Below are 18,432 nucleotides of genomic sequence, written 5' to 3'. Positions count from 1 at the left end.
ACATCGACCTTGGAACCATTCCCGACGCGCATCGTCACCTCGTCCTTCGCCAGTCTTCGCTTATTCCGCAGCTCCTGCTTTGAGTTACAAATGTGAGCAACCACACCGGTATCAAATACCCAGGAGCTACTACGAGTACTGGTAAGGTGCACATCAATTACATGTATATCACATATACCTTTCGTGTTGCCGGCCTTCTTGTCCGCTAAGTATTTGGGGCAGTTCCGCTTCCAGTGACCACTTCCCTTGCAATAAAAACACTCAGTCTCGGGCTTGTGTCCATTCTTTGGCTTCTTCCCGGCAGCTTGCTTACCGGGCGCGGCAACTCCCTTGCCGTCCTTCTTGAAGTTCTTCTTACCCTTGCCTTTCTTGAACTTAGTGGTTTTATTCACCATCAACACTTGATGATCCTTTTTGACTTCTACCTCTGCTGATTTCAGCATTGAATATACCTTCGGAATGGTCTTTTCCATCCCCTGCATATTGAAGTTCATCACAAAGCTCTTGTAGCTCGATGGAAGCGACTGAAGGATTCTGTCAATGACCGCGTCATCCGGGAGATTAACTCCCAGCTGAGTCAAGAGGTTATGCAACCCAGACATTTTGAGTATGTGCTCACTGACAAAACTATTTTCCTCCATCTTACAGCTGAAGAACTTGTCGGAGACTTCATATCTCTCGACCTGGGCATGAGCTTGAAAAACCATTTTCAGCTCTTCGAACATCTCATATGCTCCGTGTCTCTCAAGCTTTTGGAGCCCCGGTTCTAGGCTATAAAGCATGTCACATTGAACGAGGGAGTAATCATCAGCACGTGATTGCCAAGCGTTCATAACGTCTTGGTTCTCTGGGACAGGTGCGTCACCTAGCGGTGCTTCTAGGACATAATCTTTCTTGGCAGCTATGAGGATGATCCTCAGGTTCCGGACCCAGTCCGTATAGTTGCTGCCATCGTCTTTCAGCTTGGTTTTCTCTAGGAGCGCATTGAAGTTGAGGACAACGTGGGCCATTTGATCTACAAGACATATTGTAAAGATTTTAGACTAAGTTCATGATAATTAAGTTCATCTAATCAAATTACTCAATGAACTCCCACTCAGATAGACATCCCTCCAGTCATCTAAGTGAAACATGATCCGAGTTAACTAGGTCATGTCCGATCATCACGTGAGATGGACTAGCCAACATCGGTGAACATCTTCATGTTGATCGTATCTTCTATACAACTCATGCTCGACCTTTCGGTCTTCCGTGTTCCGAGGCCATGTCTGTACATGCTAGGCTCGTCAAGTCAACCTAAGTGTATTGCGTGTGTAAATCTGGCTTACACCCGTTGTATTCGAACGTTAGAATCTATCACACCCGATCATCACGTGGTGCTTCGAAACAACGAACCTTCGCAACGGTGCACAGTTAGGGGGAACACTTTCTTGAAATTATTACGAGGGATCATCTTATTTAAGCTACCGTCGTTCTAAGCAAATAAGATGTAAAACATGATAAACATCACATGCAATCAAATAGTGACATGATATGGCCAATACCATTTGCTCCTTTTGATCTCCATCTTCGGGGCTCCATGATCATCGTTGTCACCGGCATGACACCATGATCTCCATCATCGTGTCTTCTTGAAGTTGTCTCGTCATCTATTACTTCTACTACTATGGCTAACGCTTTAGCAATAAAGTAAAGTAATTGCATGACGTTTATGTTGACACGCAGGTCATAAATAAATAAAGACAACTCCTATGGCTCCTGCCGGTTGTCATACTCATCGACATGCAAGTCGTAATTCCTATTACAAGAACATGATCATCTCATACATCACATATATCATTCATCACATCCTTTGGCCATATCACATCACAAAACACTTGCTGCAAAAACAAGTTAGACGTCCTCTAATTGTTGTTGCAAGTTTTTACGTGGCTGCTATAGGATTCTAGCAAGAACGTTTCTTACCTACGCCAAAACCACAATGTGAATTGCCAATTTATATTTACCCTTCATAAGGACCCTGTTCATCGAATCCGATCCGACTAAAGTGGGAGAGACAGACACCCGCCAGCCACCTTATGCAACTAGTGCATGTCAATCGGTGGAACCAGTCTCACGTAAGCGTACGTGTAAGGTCGGTCCGGGCCGCTTCATCCCACGATGCTGCCGAATCAAGATAAGACAAGTAACGGCAAGTAAATTGACAATATCGACGCCCACAACTGCTTTGTGTTCTACTCGTGCATAGTAACTACGCATAGACCTAGCTCTGATACCACTATTGGGGAACGTAGCAGAATTTTAAAAAAAATTCTACGCAACACCAAGATCTATCTATGGAGTCATCTAGCAACGAGGGAGAGAGGAGTGCATCTACATACCCTTGTAGATCACGAGCGGAAGCGTTCAAGAGAACGGGGTTGATGGAGTCGTACTCGTCGTGATCCAAATCACCGAAGATCCTAGCGCCGAACGGACGGCGCCTCCGCGTTCAACACACGTACTGAGCGAGGACGCCTCCCGCGCCTTGATCCAGCAAGGAGGAGGGAGAGGTTGAGGAAGAGGGCTCCAACAACAGCACGACGGCGTGGTGGTGGTGAAGCTGCAGTACTCCGGCAGGGCTCCGCCAAGCTCTTACGGAGGAGAAGAGGTGTTGGGGAGGGGAGGGGCTGCGCCTTGGATGTTATATGCAGCCCTCCCCTTGCCCCTCTATTTATAAGGGAAGGAGGAAGGGGGCCGGCCCCCTCTAGATGAGATCTAGAGGGGGGGCGGCCAAGGGGAGGGGGCTTGCCTCCCAAGCAAGAGGGGCGCCCCCTTTAGGGTTTCCCCCCAACCCTAGGCGCATGGGCCCAAGGGGGGATGCGGCCAGCCCATGTAGGACTGGTTCCCTTTCCTCTACAGCCCATTAGGCCCTCCGACAGAGGTGGCCCCTCCCGGTGGACCCCCGGAACCCCTCCGGTGGCCCCTGTACAATACCGATATGCCCCCGAACCTTTCCGGTGACCGTATGACAACTTCCTACATATAAATCTTCACCTCCGGACCATTCCAGAACTCCTCGTGACGTCCGGGATCTCATCCCGGACTCCGAACAACATTCAGTAATCACATACAAGTCTTCCTAACAACCCTAGCGTCACCGAACCTTAAGTGTGTAGACCCTACGGGTTCGGGAGACATGCAGACATGACCGAGACGACTCTCCGGTCAATAACCAACAGCGGGATCTGGATACCCATGTTCGCTCCCACATGCTCCTCGATGATCTCATCGGATGAACCATGATGTCGAGGATTCAATCAATCCGTATACAATTCCCTTTGTCAATCGGTACGTTACTTGCCCGAGACTCGATCGTCGGTATCCCAATACCTTGTATAGTCTCGTTACCGGCAAGTCACTTTACTCGTACCGTAATGCATGATCCCGTGATCAACCACTTGATCACATTGAGCTCATTATGATGATGCATTACCGAGTGGGCCCAGAGATACCTCTCCATCATACGGAGTGACAAATCCCAGTCTCGATTCGTGCCAACCCAACAGAAACTTTCGGAGATACCTGTAATGTACCTTTATAGTCACCCAGTTACATTGTGACGTTTGGCACACCCAAGGCACTCCTACGGTATCCGGGAGTTGCACAATCTCATGGTCTAAGGAAATGATACTTGACATTCAGAAAAGCTACAGCAAACGAACTACATGATCTTTGAGCTATGCTTAGGATTGGGTATTGTCCATCACATCATTCTCCTAATGATGTGATCCCGTTATCAATGACATCCAATGTCCATAGTCAGGAAACCATGACTATCTTTTGATCAACGAGCTAGTCAACTAGAGGCTCACTAGGGACGTGTTGTGGTCTATGTATTCACACATGTATTACGATTTCCGGATAACACAATTATAGCATGAACAATAGACAATTATCATGAACAAAGAAATATAATAATAACCATTTTATTATTGCCTCTAGGGCATATTTCCAACAGTTATGCCTCTAAGTCGTGCTTCGACACGTAGGAGATATAGCCGCATCGAGGGCGTTACAAGTAGCCCCTGAGACTCTGGTTGTCGCCGAGAATGGCAGCAAATAGAGGATCGTAGTCCCAGGTAATAACCATACCGCTTTAATGTGCAGGTAGTGGGAGCTCCGGTGGCTAGCCGGACTCATGAGTTTTCCGAACTAAAGCGGCAACTGGATGTGGTGGATGCCGACATCGAGCTTGTTAACAAGAGGCTTGACGAGGCACATGGTAAGTGGTATTTTCTGGTGAGTGCCACATAGTAAGAGCAGCATGATGCCAGTATCTTTAATATGTTGTGACTACAGATGGAGCCGCCACCATGGAAACCCTGCGGGCGGAACTTGCCCGAGCCAAAGAACAAGCAAGGATTAGTAATGCGGCTGCTGTGAAGGCGGCCGAAGAGTTGAAAATCGAGAAGGCTGCGCATTGCGAGGGCAAAGAGAAGATGACCAAGATGGCCGTAAAGTTAAAAGACACTGCCGACCATTGCCAATTCCTTGAAAAAGAAAACCGAGCGAAGGCAATGGACCTTGAAAAAGCTACGATGGCGAACAAAGACACCCGCTCTGCTACGAGAGCGAAGAAGGAGGAGCTGCGTGAAGCCGGGGATATTGCGGCTGGGAAGCCCTTTATGCTGCGGAGGAAGTTCGGAGATCCACGGTATGCCCCTCTGGATCGGCTGTGGAGTTCGGCAGACGCATACATGGACTTGGTGGCGAGCGCTGTCGATGCGGCCAAATACTTCCAAGATCAAATAGATCGTGAAGTGGACAAGCTGTTCTGGTCGCAATTTAACGTTCCAGCGCGTCCGCTTCCATTGACTGATTAGCTAGCCGAATGGGCCGAACTCAATAGGTTGTCCGGACTCGCCATGAGGTCTGTCGTGGATCAGCTGTGGCCGGAAAAGCTGAAGCCGAACAGCTATTTCAGCTTAGTGCAGCAGTTCCTTGGTGCGGTGCCGCGCATCAATGCGATGAAGAGGTCAGCGTGCATAGAAGGCTCGTGGATGGCCCTTGCCCGTGTTAAAGCATACTGGGCGGAGATGGATGCTACCACTGTTGCGGCGCAGGGTTCGGCCATAGGGCGAGTGGCTGCCGAGCACTATTTCAAAGAGGTTCTCGAGGGTGCTCGTTTGATAGAGGCCCAGTGCTTGAAGAATATTATGTTTGAGTGACATGTATTCCCATTGTAAACACAATGTTTTTATGAAATTTATTAAGGTTGTGTTTATACTTTTGCCTGAAAGTAATATGATGCCTCCTGTGCGGCTGTTTATGTATACATGTGTATAACCTGAAAGATTGCAGTCGTCGGCTTCAGCCCCCACGCATAGAATGGGGGGTTGTTCGCAGAAGACGCATGTTCACACTTAACCCAACATCTTGGTCCTATTAAGGAGGTGATAGCACAGTGAACGAGGCAACCAGACTATAATGCTTTAACACTTTCACTTAGCCATAGGAGTTTGACGGTGGGTCTACTATATAGCCCCTAGTGGCTCCGCACTCTCCCGAATTCGGGGTGCGTACATGCTTGGCCGGTAAATGGCCCTTCATTAAGGCGGAGAAATTCTAACATTCCGATAGGTCATCGAGTGGTTGACCAGTCTCATGCTATATCATGACAGTCAGTTTTCGGCTTTCTCTACTGAGGTGCTCGTCCGGATGACCCGGGGCACAATCATAGTAGTTCTCCTAGTGCTACCTTAGCCGATAGAGCGGAACGTAAGGTACCAAAACATAGGAGCTGGGCAAACCCAACATTTGACCAAAGACATGATTCCGAGCTGATGCATATAGGGCCAAACTCGCGACGCCGAACACTCCCTAAGGTATTCAGTCTTTATGGTATGAACCGGGACTAATCAGTGCCCTTTGTAAGAATCCCCTGGTGTTCAGGTATGTGCACTATTCTGACGTGGCCACATGCCAAGACGCCAGCATCCTTCTCAATTGTACTGAGAATCTGAGGGATGTGTATCAACAAGAGACAGTAAAAAAGGTTGACGCAGGGTCTTAATCTAAAAAGAATCCTTGGAACGGGTCCTTGCTGCACGTCTGCGCCTGTGTCTCCATTGTGCTGTATCCTGGACGCGTGTAGCACGGTGGTCATCTGTAAAAGAGAGGAACTTAGGTGAAAATTTGTCGTGCAAAAAGGTAGGTTTTTTGAGAAAACAACGTATAATTCAAGATGAGTAAAAATTGCCACTTGTCTGCGCGCGTTGAGCCCCTTGTATTTGTGATAGGGGTGTGGCCATCAAACCTGTACGAATTACATACAGCAGCGCCGGACTCGTCTAACTGTGTTCGTGGTCTTGACAACCTATCGAATACTTTAGTTGGTGAGGCCGTTTTAGTGTGCGGCTGCCCAGGCAGCCACATTTTCTTCGGCGCGCAGGGATCGCTCCATATTTCCATTTACTGCAATGATGCCACGTGGACCGGGCATCTTAAGCGTGAGGGAAGCGTAGTGCGGTATTGCGTTAAAGCGAGCGAAAGCTTCGCGTCCAAGTAGTGCTTGATAGCCACTTTGGAACGGAGCAATGTGAAAGGTTAAATTTTCGCGACGGAAGTTATTGGGGAAGCCGAATATAACTTCTAGTAGTAGGGTGCCCGTGCAGTGAGCCCCTGGGCCTGGCGTTACTCCTTTAAAGGTAGTATTATTGTGGCGAATTTTTGTTGGGTCTATCCCCATTTTGCGGATTGTGTCCTAATATATCAGGTTTAGCCTGCTGCCACCGTCCATCAGGACTCATGTGAAATGGTATCCGTCAATTATTGGGTCTAATACCAAGGCAGCCCATCCTGTGTGCCGAATATTAGCTGAGTAATCCCGATGGCCGAAAGTGATCGGTTGAGCCGACCCGTGGCAGGACTCCGCGGTGATAGGCCCTTGGGCATATTTCTCTGGGAGTGCCGCTTTATTTCTCCCCTTGATTACGTGTAACACGTTTACTGTTTTGACTTCTGGTGGAAATTTCTTTTGTTCCCCAGTGTCTTGCTTGAGAGGCTCATCCTCGTCTTCGCTTCGTGTATCCTCCCCCTTGTGTACGACGTTCAGCTTGCCGGACTGCTTGAAGACCCAACATTCTCTGTGGGTATGATTAGCGGGTTTACCAGGGGTGCTATGGATCTGACTATTTGGTCCAGAATTTTGTTCAGGCTGGACAGTTCATCCCTGGCGCCTTTAGGGGGCGGCTTTTGCTGACCTGGCCGAGAGCTTCTGAATCCGGCGTTTACTGCCGTGCTCTTCGGGCTGTTTTCTTTATTTCGGCGCTTATTATTTTTGCTGCGTCGTGATTTCCCGTTTTCATCTCTAACTTCGGATGTACTTGGGTCGCTGGTGCTGCATACGGCTAGCCAGCTGTCCTCACCCGCGCAAAAGCGGGCCATGAGGCTTGTTAATGTTGCCGTTGTTCTCGGCTTTTCTTGGCCGAGGTGTCTGGCAAACATTCGTCGCGGACGCTATGCTTAAAACCTGCAAGGCTTCGGCGTCCAGACAGTCGACTATTTGGTTCTTTTTAGTAAGAAACCTGTTCCAAAGCTTTCGGGCTGACTCTCCGGGCTGTTGAGTTATATGACTCAAATCGTCCGCATCCGGAGGTCGGACATAAGTCCCTTGAAAATTTGCCCGAAAAGCATCTTCGAGCTCTTCCCAGCTTCCGATGGAGTTTTTGGGAAGGCTTTTAAGCCAGTGCCGAGCTCTCCCTTTGAGCTTGAGGGGTAAGTACTTGATGGCGTGGAGATCATCTCCTCGAGCCATATGGATATGGAGGATATAGTCCTCGATCCAGACCCCAGGGTCTGTTGTTCCGTTGTATGCCTCTATGTTTACGGGTTTGAATCCCTCTAGAAATTCATGGTCCAGCACCTCATCAGTGAAACATAGGGGGTGTGCGGCACCCCTGTATCTGGGTGTACCGCGTTGTTCGGATGTTTGTTGTGGTGCATCGTATGCTGGAGCGCGCTTGCGTGGTCCATAGATGGATCTGGTTGCGCCGTCCTTTTGATGCGAGCCCTCGCATGGATCACGTATTGGCTTATGTGCGGCGTTGTTTGCCGTTCTATGTTGGCCGTGAGGTCGTCTATCCGGCCAGGTGGCCGTTTTAATTTTTGGTTGCAGGGGATCTAAGGCCTCCTCATCGAATTCAGGTAGCAACTTCTGCTTCGGGTAGCTCTTGGTGGGGCAATTACCGCTGTACTTCGCTGCTGTATTGAGTACTTTACTCCATCTGATTTTAAGTGTGTCTTGTGCAGCCTTGAGCCTTTGCTTCTGCTTTTTTAGACTCCTCGCGGTGGCGATGAGCCTTTGACGGGCATTCTGTTGCTCCGGGTGTCTGTCCGGTGTGATGTCATCCGGACTGTTATCTTTGATAGAATCGGGTTGTTCGGTTTGATTCTCCGTGTTTCTGTGGTCCGGAGATGGTTCACCCTGCTCTAACACTGGGTCAGTATGATCGTTGTTTCTGCCGAGGCGGGATTTGGAGCGGCGCTTACGCTGCCGCTTTGACCGCTTCTCGAGGGGACAACCCTTCATTACATCCTTCTGTTCCTCGTGGTCATTTTCTTTTGGTGTGTCCACCATGTATATGTCATGTGATGAAGTGGGCGTCCAGTGCCCTGTGGGCAGTGGTTCATCTTCGCCTCCCGCATCGTCGTCCATGCCGTCGATGTCTTCGGAGTCGAAGTCGAGCATGTCGGTTAAGTCATCGACAATGGCTACTAAGTGGGTGGTGGGTGGGCCGCGAATTTCTTCGTCGTCCACATCCCAGTCCTGCCGGACATAGTTCGGCCAGGATCCTCCTGACAAGGAGAGAGACCTTAATGAGTTCAGTATGTCGCCGAAGGGCGAGTGCTGAAAGATATCCGCAGAGGTAAACTCCATGATCGACGCCCAATCGGATTCGATAGGAATGGGCGCAGGCGGTTCGGAGTCCGTGGCCGGAGAGAGATCCGGCAGTTTTTCAACACGGCTCTCGTGCAGAGTAAGGTCGATGTTCGGCTCGATCGCCGATGAGGGTAAGGCCTCCTTGGCGGGGTCCATCCACCCGTCCATGGACGGCGCAATTGGCTCCGAATTGAGGGTCAGAGCGGCTGCCGGTGCGATCTCCTGACCACCGTCGGATGGTAGAGCTAAATCGTACTCATCATGACCGCGTGACGCACAAGGCAGAGGCTCGAATCTGTTGGAGATCAAGTCTCCGTGGATATCGGTCGTGTAGTTCAAGCTTCCAAACCTAACCTGATGGCCAGGGGCGTAGCTTTCAATCTGCTCCAGATGGCCAAGCGAATTGGCCCGCAGTGCAAAGCCGCCGAATACAAAAATCTGTCCGGGGAGAAAAGTCTCACCCTGGACCGCATCGCTAACGATGATAGAGGGAGCCATCGAGCCTAACGGCGACGACACAGCGGAACTCTCAATGAAAGCACCAATGTCGGTGTCAAAACCGGCAGATCTCGGGTAGGGGGTCCCGAAATGTGCGTCTAGGCGGATGGTAACAGGAGGCAGGAGACACGAAGTTTTACCCAGGTTCGGGCCCTCTTGATGGAGGTAAAACCCTACGTCCTGCTTGATTAATATTGATGATATGGGTAGTACAAGAGTAGATCTACCACGAGATCAGAGAGGCTAAACCCTAGAAGCTAGCCTATGGCATGATTGTATGTTGTTGTTGTTGTTGTTGTTCTACGGACTAAAACCCTCCGGTTTATATAGACACCGGAGAGGGCTAGGGTTACACAAGGTCGGTTATAAAGGAGGAGATATCCATATCCGTACTGCCTAGCTTGCCTTCCACGCCAAGGAGAGTCCCATCCGGACACGAGACGAAGTCTTCAATCTTGTATCTTCATAGTTTAATAGTCCGGCCAAAGGATATAGTCCGGCTGTCCGGAGACCCCCTAATCCAGGACTCCCTCACTCTACCTTTAGTGTTATCTTCTCTTTTGCAGTAATTCCAAGACGTCTTCCCCGACGAGGTACCTCCGGGTCTACCTCCTCTACGAGGCATTGAGCACCGAATCGACCTCATCCCCGGAGCGCACCTTCCTAACAAGGCTCCCTACCGCGTCAACCTTGAGGAACCTTAGTAGATCCTATGGCAAGTTCAACTACTCATCCACTTTGGACACGACAAGATACTTGCTACGCTCTCCAAGAACTTTTTTTTGGCCCAAGATGTTTCGCGACGTCAACTGCTTCACCAACCAATACTCTACATGTCACAAAGCTAAATCCAAAGCTCAATCTCCTGGCCTTTACATGCCACTTCCAATTCTATATCAACCATGGGAAGATATTAGTATGGATTTTGTGCTTGGGTTGCTAAGAAATAGGAATGGAAAGGATTCCGGGTTTGTTGTTGTGAACTGATTCTTCAAAAGCGCTCATTTCATTCCTTGCAACAAGATAGACAATACTTCACATATTGCAAACCTATTTTGTAGGGAAATCTTGCAACTGTGCCCACCTATCGCCGAGTTTGCCTACAACCACGCACGACACTCAACTACCGGCAAGTTCCCCTTCGAGGTCGTCTACGGATTCAACCCATTGTCCCCTTTGGACATTCTCCCGCTACCACTACAAGAGCGCATCAATATGGACGCAAGTGCATGTGTGAACCATCTCAAGAAGGTGCATGAAGATACAAGGCACACCATCGAGCGCCAAGTACAACGACTTGCGGCCAAGCGCAACATCAACAAGCACCCCATGGTATTCAACATTGGAGATCTTGTGTGGCTACACCTTTGGAAGGACCGTTCCCCAACGAATGCAAGTCCAAACTTCGACCACGAGTGGATGGAACCTTCAAGGTGCTTGAACGCTACAGCAACAACACCTACAAGATAACATTCTGCGCGACAAGTACTCCGTGAGAGATATCTTCAACGTCAAAGATCTCTCACCCTACCATGGTGATGAGGATTTCGATCCGAGGTCGGATCTTCCCCAAGGGAGGGGAGATGATGTGGAACATCCTTTGGTCATCCCCATGGACCTACCATTGTCTCATCAAGAGCCAAGAGGACCCATGTCACGAGCAAGAGCTAGAGCTCTCGACAACGAGGTGATCTCTTTCCTTAGTAAAATCACATATGATCATATCGAGACATGGCTACTACCTAAGCCCGAGACATTGTGCATGATTAGGTACCAAGAGTACCCTCCCAAAGATGCGCGTGAAGATGGACAAGCCCCCAAGTTCACGGATGAAGAGAACCAGCGGAAGGAGTCAAGAACAACTCCCAGGCCCCGGACATCCAGACATGGCCCCGGACATCTGGCCCCAGGAAGTATCTACAACAGCAAGGAGCCAGCGGCCAAGTCTATAGGGCCCGGACATCCAGCCCCGGCCCAGAAATCCGGCCTCCCGCTCGGATATCCGGACACCATCTATCCAGAGGATAGAAGAGAAGCACCTGCAGCCCGGACATCCGGCCCCAGCCCCGGAGATCCGGCCCGACACCTGGACGTCCGGGCAAGTTTGTCTGTGCACAGTAAAGGGCTGAAACCCATGTACCCTTTTGCCCCCCTAGACTATATATACTCTCCTTCTACCTACGTTTTAGGGTTAGCAGAGTAGTAGATCATTAGAGATAGAGCTTTGCTCATCCATATCGGATCTACTCCACGAGAGAGACCACGACCTCTATGGAGAAGATCCACCCTGGATTAAAGACCCCTCACGGGAAGATCCCCTCGTGGATTTAAGACCTCCTTACGGAGAAGAACCGGTTATCTCTTGTATCGTCCTTTGTTGACTTTGGATCGTGTATCTCTCTTTGTGTTTCAAGGATCTAGCACATGTGTGATCCTACTTGTTGGTTTGAGTTTTCTCTTGTGTTCCCCTTGTGATTTCCCCCTCGTGTTTTCCCTCATGTTCTTCGTGTTCTTAGTTGGGATCCGCTCCTTTCGTGAAAGATCGGACGTATAGGGTTTCACCCTACATCAGATGGTGGAGAAGCTATCTCTCACCACAAGACCACATCCACATCCTCACTATATCCGATAGTTCAACAACAGCGGCAAGGTTAAGGTAACACGTACTATTCGTGTGCATCTTAGTATCTCCACGTATGCCGATTATGTTGATTGTGATGTGGTACTGATGCGGAGCATCACACGCTCATCCCCATGTACACTCCGACTACTCTCCAAGCCCCAAGAGAACATAAGACAAGACCTCAAGTATACGCCATTGGACACAAGGTGAACTCGCTCTTCTCCGAATCGTCACTTGCCACATGTGAGACATGGCTACTACCTCAAACATGTGTGCTATGCATGACCATGAACCAAGAGGAAGCCCATGAACAAGACGGCGAGGACACCGAGCGCGAGGAGCAAGAGAAGGAGCTGCTCGGAAGCTTCAGCCACCGGATGACCGGACGACGCCTGACGTCCGACGCCTGGGCACTCATCCAGCATGAAGGGCCAGCCAATGGAAGCTACAGCGGCCGGACGTCCGACAATTACCGGACGTCCGACACACTCCAGCGACCGGATGTCTGATCGTCTTCGGAAATCCGACGCCACCTCAACCGAGCCAAAACGCCGGACGTCCGACAAGTACCGGACGACTGGACCCTCGCGAGCCACCGGACGTCTAGTACCTGTCGGACGACCGGCGCCTGTCTGTGCACAGAGATCGCGCCTGAGGCCCATGTATCCCCCACTTACCCCTTCGTGTCCCTAGATATATATGCTCCTCCACCTCCTCCTAGTTAGGGTTAGCAAAGGATTAGCTCATATTTTGTGTGAGAGCTTTGCTCATCCACTTGGTTACCTTCTCACAGAGATAGCGCCTCCTCGAAGAAGATCCCCCAAGCGGATTCAAGACCCCTTTATGGGAAGAACCTCAAGACCTCCTCTCAGAGAAGACCGGCTACCTTTGTATCGTCCCTAGTTGATCGTGTACCATGTGAACTCTTATGTACTCGAGGATCTAGCACATGTGTGACTATTTCTTGTTGGTTTAGTGTTTCTCTTGTGTTCCCCCGTGTTTTCCCTCGTTTCCCTCCTCGTGTTCTTCATGTTCTTCGCAGGATCCGCTCTTTTCATGAAATATCGACCGATAATGGTTCCTACCCTACATCATCTTGGTATCAGAGCCATGTTGATCACAATTTCGGAGCCTTCCCTCTTCGTTTTCTAGCCTAATTTTTTTGTGTTCTTCCCCAATCTCGAAAATCCCCACCAAAAATAGCCCCAATTTTTTTGTGATTTGTTGGTTTGACGAAGTTTTGTTTGATTTGATCCATAGATTTGCTTGGTTTCAAGTGGATCTAGCATCTCCCCAAGTGTCCCCATATTTCATCCACAAAATCTCCTCATTTTTAACCCCAAAATCCCAAAATTCCGCCCAAAATCGTGTCCCGGATCTAAAATTTTGCGTTGACCCCGACCCCCCGGACAACCGACACTTTACGGACGTCTGGAGCCCCTGGAACGACCGGACGTCCGTCCTTTTCGGACGACCGGAACCCCTAACCCGAGCCAAATTTACGGACTTCCGGCCCCCGGACCCCCGACCTTGTCCGAACGTCCGTAACCTGTAGATATCACCTTCGGTTGATTTTTGTTTCGACCATAACTAATTCATCCGAAGTCCTTGACATCCTCCTTCCCACAAAAATACTACCATCATCATTTGACTCCATCAAATGTTTGGAACTTTGGAATCTTTGCCTAGGGCTTCCACCACATCATCCGCTACACCACCACCGACTTCCGCCACCTAACCAATTTTGTTCCCCATCGCATTAGTGGTTGCTTGAGGTGTGATTTGGGTCTCCTAAGGTGTCTAGGCTACTTAGGGATGGTTTCTTCTTCATCAACCACCACCACCACTACCGCATAGGCTTACCCACCATACACTTCCGCCACACCAATTTAACCCAATTTTGTTTGTGTTGTGAGTTGTGTCTCCTAAGGTGTTTCGGCTACTTAGGGACCGTCCTTCCAACTCCGACACCGTGTATAGTCCACCACCTTACCCTCCATTTCCTCAATCCCTTTGAGCTTCCGCAACAACCACCGCATTCCCGCTACCACTATTTGACATTTGAGATTTTGAGTTCGCGGTTTTTCCGTTTCCTAAGGTGTTTCGGCTACTAAGTAACGAGTCTCCATCATCTTGGTATCTCCATCAAGATCACCGCCACTCATCATCGACACGAACGGTAACCTCCATATCATCTTGGTATCGTGGTATCCCTCCATTGTATATTCCCCTTGCCATTGCATTGATAACCCCTAGCCCATTTTGCGTCAATTGCCTATCGAGACTAGCCTTTGAGTATTGCCGGCAACGTTACTTGTGCACATTAGTGATCTACACCATACATTGCATACATACCATACCATATCAGTATCATCTTGGTATCATATCATCCCGTGTGCCTCAAGTTTGTTCCCTCATATATACAATTGCTATCTTGGTTTGTGCATTCCGCATTGTGGCAATAAAAAGAAGAAGAAGAATAAGCTTTTAAGCAAAGAAAAAGAGTGAGCAAACAAGCTTGTAAGAAAGTGCCATAGCATCATACCACATTGCATAAGATTGTCATATCTGATCATCTTGGATCATACCACTGGAACATCATATACATAGCATACTTGGGATAGAATTCGTTGCATTTTTGTCTCCTATAGGTTGTGCACAAGTTTCGTATCCGCCTATTGAGCAATCGTGCTAGTGTCTCTCTAGAGTTGTGCAACAAGAGCATTTTCCACGTGGATTCCACATTTTGAGCTCATTCCTTGGTTGCACGACCCCGTTTATCTATCCGTGTGTGTGTTTCCATGTGCCACATATTGCTATTGGTCTATTTGTTTCACTTGAGAATTTGTGAATCTGTTTCAACATTATTGACTCTTGCAAACATTTTGCATCAAATTTTTTGTGCCACTATCCTCACTAAGCTCCACCATAAGCCTTACTTGTGTAGGTGTGAGAAACCGACAAGAATTGGTACCAATTGTGCTATTTCCTTGTCCACATTGGAGTGATCATTGATCCACTTTAAAATTCGGTCAAGGTACATTTGGTATTCGTTCTTCTCTTTCTACCACTCACATTTTTCTCTCGGAGTGACGGATAGGCAAGGCATTTCATCTCCGGTCTTCCACAACAACGACGGCGTGAACAACTACATCACCAAAGTTAATCTTCAATCTACGACGACAAATGCAAGGCGCACAATCAAGATTGCGAGAGCGCATCGAGAACCTCTCCATCGACATTCGTCACTCCAAAGCAATAAAAAGGGACTACACCGAGAACAAGCTTTCTGCACAAAAGGAGGAGCAAGATGCAAGGATGGAGGAGATTCGGACCTTGTTGATCAACCGTTCTTCCCCTTCATCATCCTCAAGGAGGCGACGTTCAAGTCACAAGTCTTCGGAGCGCAAAAATAATGCAAGTGCAAGTCGTCCATGTCCACATCTCCATGGCGACCACCATCACGTTCGTGATCCACCTTGTCATGAAGGGCAAGTCACCTCCAAGCAACATGTGCACGACGACGACGAACGACATCTACTACGAGCTCAAGTGCGACAACGACACCATCATCATGAAGATGCTCGCCAAGTGCAAATGTACAAGTCCCAACAAGCCCTACTTCACGCCAAGTCTAACCTTCAAGAGCATAAGAGAAGACCGCGAGACGAGCACCACCAAGATGGAGCTACGGCTACAATAACCACTTTGGCATCTTCGCCAAGTGCTATCAAGGCATCTTCGCCTTTGGACGTACGGCATCTTCGCCTACTTCCCGTGAGTTCGCCTACATCGACATCATCAAGTACAAGGCGACCACCTACGAGCGAGGGCGACACTTCCATCTTCAGAAGCCCCTCAAGGAACATGGCCGAGCATGGGAATTTCCCTTCGGTCATGAGACGAGCTACGAGGTGCCGCATCATATGGGCCTCCAACAACAAGACGATGACAAGACGATCGAACTAGGGCCATGCCCTTCGACCATGGTGATGAGCATGAACCTCTTCAACAACATGAAGACGGCGCCCATATTGGACTCATACTCCGAGTCAAGCTACGAGACCGCACATGAGACCTTATCTTTGGTCTTAGAGGAGAGTTATGATGTGCCATCTTCGTCCTTCATCCACGTCTACAAGTACGACATGATTGAGCATGGAGACATTTGCACCAACATCTCTCCGACACCCACATATAAAGAGATGCCCTAATTCCCATGTGAGGAGAGCCACCCCACCATGAGTGATATGAGTGACTCCACCATTTTGGACATTGAGTGCATTTCCTATGAGAGGATGAGTGTGACCACCACTAGCCACACACTTGAGAGCATCCGAGAGGGAGTGAGTGAGCCACCACACTTAGTGAGTGAGGTAGTTGACACGGCACATGAGGCCACTATGATTCCTAACGACTTAACCTCTACTCCGAGTGTGTTTTCTTCTTTGGTGCTAGGTCTCCTACATGACGACATGCCTATCCTCGACGAGTCCATATCTCCAATGGAGACAACAATGGCCATGGTGGAAGAAGATGCACCCCCCACATGGTTCCATCAAGATGAAGATGATCACGACTTGTTCTTCGACACCTCACCTACAACACATGAGCGATGCTCCAAAGATAACATAGATGATGGTGCTTCTCTTGTCCCACTAGTGGACTATCTCACCAATGATTGCTTGCATGATGTTGATCCACCTATTCCCATGCTTCATGCTAGTGCGACTTCTTCATGTCATGACTTACCTATTTATGATGAATATGATAACGAGCATGTCGAGTTGCCTAGTTGTGACGTTATGATCCATAGGATATCATGTGAAAATTCTTTTGATCACATCATGTTTGACAATCCATTAAACTTGTCATATGCTATGAGTGAGATCTCCCATATTGCATCATTTCAATCTCAACATAGTAACTTTGCATGCCCCATTAAAATAAATCCCATTTGCACTTATGGCATAGATGACGAGATGATGGTCATTGGTTTTTGTTTTTCATGTGATGATATTGCCATGCTTCCTTTACATGATTTGCGGAATTCATCTACTATCCCATGCCATGATCACATTGTTTCGAATATGCTTTGTTTTGGATGCTGTCAATATTCTCCATGTGATGTTTCCATTAATGTTCATGAGGAGACCCCCATAGTTTCCTCATACATATTAGGAGATTTTGATGCATTCCATACATTGCATGATTCTCATAATTGCTTGCACCATATGCATCCCACGCATAACAATGCTCTAGATATTTCCCATGATGCATTACACAATTTGAGTCTCCATTATGCTATACATAACAACAAACCTATCATGATGGATGACATGTTTCTGTATCATGCATCTCATTTATTCGAGCATTGGGTATTTTGTGCTAACCAACACAAGCACGTGCGCATCATGATGGATGATGTGTACATATACCACGCACACACAATTTTCCCTTTGTCTTTGTTTTGTGTAGGTACTCACGTATACTCGTCAACCTCTCAATCCCAAGAGTTGACGAAACGAGCTCTTGAGAGCAACGACGATCTGGGATCCCGTGGACTACCATTACCACTGTTCCATTCGCGCAAGAACTACGCGCATCTCTTTCACTTGGCTCTCACACGGCTATGGGCTATTTACCATTTGTCACGTTATGCCCATTTTCTCGTGTTCACTTTGCATGCTATGCCTCTTTACATGATTTTGCCATGCAATTGTGACCCTTGCTTGCATTTACCCATGATTCACTATTATGCTACTCCTATGTGTATTTTCATGATTGGTGGAGATCCTTGTTTCTATTGCCATGTTTATCATGTGCCTCATGCTATTGATGCTTGTTGTGTTGGGAGAGTCATGATGTCCCATTGCTATTTACATATGGCCTCTCGCCAATACATTGATGATATTTTGCTCATATCTTGCCTTCATGCTTGTGATATGTCTTGTGCATTATTCATGACCACCATTTGCACACATGAGATGCTTGACATGATTCCCTCTAGTATGTTGCATCTTCGCACTACTAGCTCACACCACTTGATTGCTATGATTTCTTGCTTTGTTTCATCACCCATGTTCCTTTCTTACTCGCTTTCCTGGGTTGATGACATATATATTCATGCCTCTCACATGATACATCTTGTTCATTGCCAGTTGCCTCCAATTGTTGCATGTATGATTATTGATCTTGGAGACTTGGACACTTTACTTGTGATGCATGCTTGCTTGATTGCGCCTATTATATTTTCTCGCATCATATGCCTCCATACTATTGTCACATCCTAGCTAGTCATGCATTAGAGTGTTGCATCATGTCTACCTTTCATCAGAAACTTGAATTGGGGAAGACAGAACCCCCAGCACCCCCTTTGGAATCAACT

This window comes from Triticum urartu, chromosome 7A, assembly GCF_056163025.1.
Source record: "Triticum urartu cultivar PI428250 chromosome 7A, HENAU_Tu73, whole genome shotgun sequence".
Lineage (NCBI taxonomy): Eukaryota > Viridiplantae > Streptophyta > Magnoliopsida > Poales > Poaceae > Triticum > Triticum urartu.
The sequence above is the reverse complement of the archived record's forward strand: the minus strand, read 5'-3'. Positions refer to the sequence as shown.